This window comes from Bombus pascuorum, chromosome 1 (assembly GCF_905332965.1).
Source record: "Bombus pascuorum chromosome 1, iyBomPasc1.1, whole genome shotgun sequence".
Taxonomy (NCBI): Eukaryota; Metazoa; Arthropoda; class Insecta; order Hymenoptera; family Apidae; genus Bombus; species Bombus pascuorum.
Window position 1 is genome coordinate 32,684,679 of NC_083488.1, and position 6,416 is coordinate 32,691,094.

Below are 6,416 nucleotides of genomic sequence, written 5' to 3' on the forward strand. Positions count from 1 at the left end.
TAATACCGCTTAGGAATGAAATCAAGTGAAACGATAGATAAACGAACACAAGAAGTAAATATGTCGCGCACGCGGGCAGGAAAGTCCGATTTCCTGATACGTTACAGGCAGGTTTCGGATAGGCGCTATAGTTTGTAGAACTTGGAAATTACCCACGAAATTTGTAAACTAACTACAAAAAAAAAAAAAAAAAGTTATTACTGGTAAGAAAGCAATGAGGCACATGAGGAGGATAGGACTATTCGAATTGAGAGTGACTCGTGTTGTTTTGCGTCGCAGTATCGACATCGTTACGATGTACAAAATTTAAAAATAAATAAACTCCGGACAAAGCAATATCATCCCTACCAGGAACCGTCAACCATAGTCAAAGTCAACCTTCCCCGTACTTCCCCTACCAGTATAAATAAACGAACGCGCTCTCTAGGACGATCATTAACTGGTATCCTTACAGCGAGTAGCATTGAGCGAGCGACGGATCAGACGTATTATACCAACTCTATATAATGTACGTAGAACAATTTTTAAATATATCTGACTATCACGAGTATTAGCTTATCTTGTCGGTAAATAAATTAACACGTTTGATACGAACAGCAAGCTGGTCGAAGAAGAATCCAGGAGGACGAGACGCGACGGAGCTTCCCGTGCGGAAACAAAAATCACCTAAGTGCGAACTGCCCAACGGAAAGCAAAGTTGCCAGGAGTACGGACACATCGCATCGCAATTTAACAATGTAAGTTCCCTAAGAATACATGTAGCGTGTCGCAGTCGTTACAGACAAAGCGTTGTAGAGACGTTAAGATCGGAGATAGCAATTTGACCGCGTTGATAGACACCGGTAGCGAATACGTGAAAATAGAATAGAGAATAGAAATAAATTAGATGAAGTCCAAGTTGATAATCGGATTAGAAGGCGGTCAGAGAATGGGATAACAAGTCAGTCTCGGTTTGACTTTGCAAGCCCGATCGTAGTCGAGAAAGGAAACGGACCCCTCTTTGTTCTTATCGAAGAATGTAGGAAAGAATGTACGGCGCGAAAGAAAGAATATTGTTCGCACGAGTCCTTCTTCTCTCGAGGACATCGTCGTCATAAACAAACATTTATTAGATATTTTTTTCTTTTCTTTCTTTTAATTTGCACCTTACAATTTGTCCAGCTGGACATTTGGTAAATTTTTCTAGCTTAGTTGCTAAAAAACACGTGGATGGCTACCCCCAGCGGGATACCATTTTCGAGTTTGACTATTTTATTTCTTTAGTGAAGTCAGTAAGGTGTTTTCTTTTTAGTCTTTCTATGAAAGTTTTGCTCGCCTCAGTAGCCAGCTAGTTTGGACGTGTTGCCGTTCTCCCCTTGTATTTTTCTACGTATTTCTTCTTTGATTTCTGCCGATTTCTTCTTTGATCGTTGATACTTTTAAGTTTTTGCGTATATCCTCGTTTCTGACATACATAGGGCGTTGACTATTGTTCTCAATATCTTCGATCGTAGCGACTCTAGTTTATTTATGTGGCTCATTGCTGCTATCCACCATTTTGTGATGTGCTCTTGTAGTAAAATGGCTACTGTTTTTGGATTAATATGCTTGACTAGTACAGCCGTGTCGTCCGCGAAAGTCAGTATTTTGCTGTCGATAGATGTTGGTATGTCGGCCGTGTATAATGTATATAATATTGAGCCTAAGACACTTTATTAGACGAATCGGTTGTTCGGCATTTTGAATAGTCTTCCGTTACGACACAGACAGCATATTCGTCTTTTTTGGGAAGTTCGAAATTCCTATCCCACAAGTTGTAAAATTTACAGTGCGTCAAGAGGATAATTACCACCCGGAGTGCTCGATGGGTCCACTCTAAAGCAAAACATCAGTACCAGGTGAGATACACTCACGACGGTGGTATAGTTACAAGACTGGATAGAAATAGATTCCCTCCTCAAAGGAAACGGACAGAAGAACACCCCCTGGACGGAGAGCTAGAATATATGTAAGGACCAGGCGCTTCAAGAGACGAGTATTCGTCTTCATCACATAGTCGGTACGTAGGAAAGATGCGACGGTGAAACGTCGAGATGTTCCTTAGTATCTTTTTTTTTTTTATTTTATTTTGGTTTTTTACAATTTATTGGTGAAAAAAAAAAATAAAAATAAATATAGGCTGTGGGTGGCTACCCCCAGCTGGGTGCCAGCTTCGTTTTTTCTAAGTTATATCTTTTATGGCTTAGTATCTTTGAGCGGAAATTTCGAAGATGAACGGACGTCCTCGACGATACCAGTAAGCAACGAAGTCCATCAGTGACGAAAATTTACGCCACGCTTGACAATAGCCTGCAGTATGCAAATCCACAGAGATCGTGGTTGAATGTTGAAAAATCCTGAGGTTCTCCATCGTAGAAGCAAACTGAAGAAATCCGAGAACCTTGGCGTCTCCGTAGAAAAGAAAAGAGCTATTGAACCTTTCTACGTGATTTCGAAGATGGACGTAAATGGAGTGGCAGCCAAATCGAAGCAGTATCGAATCGGTGACGGGATCATAGACTGCGTGGTATGTCGATCGTCGCAGCTAGGCACGCGTAAAAACATGTTCGGGAACCATAGAATTGCAGATAGCCGAAGAACCGACTTTAGCTTTCGGTGCAGAGCTAGGTGACGCGTGGAGGAAAACTACTGATGGGTGTGCCTGGAACACGAGACACGCGGATTCGTTTATTGCAATTTTCGTTAACGAAGTGAGGACAACGATCATTGCTGCTAATTGAAAAAACTGGTGGATAAGCATGGGACGGGACACTTAGCCCGTGTTTTACCGTGACAAGCAATAAGGAGCGTAAGTAAAAATCTCAATCTGAGGACAGCAATAGATAATTGCGAATCCGAGTATGTTTGAAAATTTGTTGACCATCTTGACCAAAGGATGGATGAGGATATATTCTGGGGTCACAGCTCGTAACAATAACTATTTCCTAAACTTTGGTACTTATGAAGTTTCACAGCCATATATATCATAGTTTGTCTATTGTATCACAGTGATGGCGATGAGCTATTTGTTGTTGAGCGGCACATCTCTACCCGATTTTGACCGCTGACGGCTTCTTTGTTTTGATCGGTATTAGGTTTTCCCCTCGTGCCCCGGACGTGGCCCATCAGTTGGAATTCAGTAAAGTAGGAAAATTACGTCTAGGACTTGACTATGGATGTAGAAACACATCGCCACCGTAGTCATATGCTGCTTTAATCCTATAATCCATACTTAAGGTTACAAGTGTGGGCTCTATGATATATTGCTTGGAATTTCGTTAAAACATTAAAACCCTTGTCGTCTGTTCAAACAAAAGCGTTATACAGACATAGAAATTCGCTGATGTGACTGGATTGAAACTTGTTTCATATTGAAGCTTACTACATAATTTTACTTTTTTTTATTACAAAGTAAAACACAAAGCATGATATACGATGTTCGAGGATTGAAACGCTGTCGTAGAAATCTGCCCCTTCTAATCTTTCCTGCTTGGTAACCACGTCACCAATAAAGTCAAAATTCGATTTTACAAGATATCAGAATATGGATATTATAAAATGACTTTCTCTTCTAGTTTTCGTCATTACGCAATAGCTGTATCAACAAGTACATACATATTATTAATTTCACTTTTTTCCTCTGTATCATGCTCAGTGTTTAACCGTGCTCTTTAGAGTCATTTCCGACCCAATCTTATTTTTATCGGGGTGCCGATCCCACATCAGCGTTATTTCGCGGACATCGATGTTCCGCTCACAGTTGGTTAGTACTCCGATCCGAGGTTCGGATTGGGTTAGTGAAAGTTAGGCTTATGATAGTGTTAGTAGTTGTTAGTTAATTAGTTAAATATAGGACATACTTATAATCTAACTTATATCTATCTTTGGTATGTCACACACTTGTTGTGGAGTATTAAACTCTACACAACATCCAGTGCCTTAAATACTATATTTCACAGTCTTGATGAGCATTTATTTGGCGGCACATCTCTGACCGACGACCTTCAACGCTGACGGCTCCTTTGTTTTGGTCTGGCTTATCTGGTCTTCCCCTCTAACCCGGAAGAGGCCGATCAGTAATTATCGTGTAAACTAGGAAAATTACGACTAGGATTTGAACACGGGACCTTTGGGTTTGTAGCCTTATACTATATCCACATCGCTTTTTTTTTTTAATAGTGTTTATTTATGCCAAGATTTGTTTTTTTTTTAATACATTGTAGAATTCATATAAACATTGAATTAGAATAAGGCGTGTTAGGCAAAGGTACCGATACGCGACGGTACGACGTAACCATATTGAGTGTCGTGATTTTTACAATTTTTTGAGTTTTCGTTCTTGTGTTGGTTTTTTAGAATTTCAGCCGCTGGGGAGCGGAGCTTTTGTATGTTCTTGTTTATGTTGTTATTTTTCTTCTGAAACTTGGTCGCAAAACAGGACGCTTCGGTAGTCTACTTTTATTGTGTATATTCACATCGTCATCGTAGTCATATGATATTATTATTTTAGAACTCATACTTAAGGATACAAGTGTCGACCCTACGTTGCTTGGAATTACGATGAACATTAAAACTCTTGTTGTCCGTTGAGAGCGTGGTTTAGATCAAAAAATTGGGTTATTAAATTACATTAAAACTTGTTTGATATCGAAGCTTCCCCTTACTATACAATTTTACTTTCTTTTATTACAAAGTAAAACACAAAGCATGATGTACGATGTTCGAGGATTGAAACGCTATCGTAGAAATCTGCCCCTTCCAATTTTCCCTGCTTGGTAACCACGTCACCAATAAAGTCAAAATTCGATTTTACAAGATATCAGAATATGGATATCATAAAATGACTTTCTCTTCTAGTTTTCGTCATTACGCAATAGCTGTATCAACAAGTACATACATATTGTTAATTTCGCTTTTTTCCTCTGTATCATGCCCAGTGTTTAACCGTGCTCTTTAGAGTCATTTCCGACCTAATCTTATTTTTATCGGGGTGCCGATCCCACATCAGCGTTATTTCGCGGACATCGATGTTCCGCTCACAGTTGGTTAGTACTCCGATCCGAGGTTCGGATTGGGTTAGTGGAATAGATAGGCTTATGATAGTGTTAGTAGGTTAGTTATTAATTATCTTAATATAGGACATACTTATAATCTAACTTATATCTATCTTTGGTATGTCACACACTTGTTGTGGAGTATTAAACTCTATACAACAATCCAGTGCCTTCAATAATACTATTCTATCAGATTTCAAGATGAGCTTCGCGGCACATCTCTGACCGACTTTCATCGCTGAAGGCTTCTTTCTTTTGGTCGGTCCTATACTCAAGGATACCTCATTTCTTAAACAGGTTACAAGTGTCGTCTACATTGCTTGGAATTTCGTTAAAGTATTAAAACTCTTGTTGTCCGTTGAAACAAAAACGTGATTTAGATCTAAACCTCGATGATGTAACTGATTTAAAACACTGTTTGTATCGCAGTTTCTGTTTATTACGCAATTTTATTTTTTTCATAGTAAAATAAAACAAAAAGCATGTCATACGATATTCAAGGATCAATACGTGGTCGTAGAAATCTGCCCCTTCTAATCTTTCCTGTTTGTCAATAACGTCACCAATAATGTGAAAATTTGATTTTATTAGATATCAAAATATCTAAGAAAACACATGAAGACATGAGTAAGTTGCACAATTTCCGAGAACTAAATCACATGATTGTAGAAATCTTAACCTTTCTAAATTTTGCTGCTGGTTACCAGCACGGAATCGTGCATGCATTCACAATAATGATTCAAATGATGTTGTCTATCTTGTACAGTTATCCGCATCTCGAAACGATGGCAACAGAGTGAAACAACACGTTTCCCAGGGTGCGTGATTGTTTGCCGCGCGCTTGCAGACGGCTTGTAAGAACTCGTTAATTCGATACACCTGCACTTCTGAATTTCTACTCTGGATCATATCGGCGTCACATGCCCATGCGGTATATCTACATTGGCGTTCATTCGTAATTAAGCTTATCTTCGATTGAATAGTTATCAATTAATAGTATTTCACTTAAATCCGTTTATCACAACCATGATGGTGGGTCATCTTACTCGTTCTATTTCTCCCATTTCTTCACCACGATGTTACCGTTGACTATAAAATTGACTATGTGAAAGCGAAAACCGCCTCGTGAGATGCGACCGTTTAAGGAATCCGTTAATTGTGGTTCAGCCAACCGTGGGATAGTTTGAGATTAATAAATCGCTGTGCCGTACAGCGCTGCTGGAAAGCTCATGATGTTGAAACGAAATCCTTAACGAACCTCTGATAATACGTGCCACAAAATGAGATTTTTCCTATGCTGAGCATCGATGCAGACGAGTTGCGATTTCGTAGCAGTGATATTTT

The 6,416-nt window shown here is 39.2% G+C and overlaps 1 long non-coding RNA gene across 1 annotated transcript; it reads left to right on the plus strand.

The window, feature by feature from the left end:
• The first annotated feature begins 268 nt into the window (after positions 1–268).
• LOC132911607 (uncharacterized) lies at positions 269–5,076 on the plus strand. The gene is made up of 3 exons (XR_009659052.1): positions 269–737; positions 1,809–2,038; positions 2,226–5,076. It is a non-coding gene; the product is annotated as an uncharacterized LOC132911607 (long non-coding RNA).
• The last annotated feature ends 1,340 nt before the right edge of the window (positions 5,077–6,416 follow it).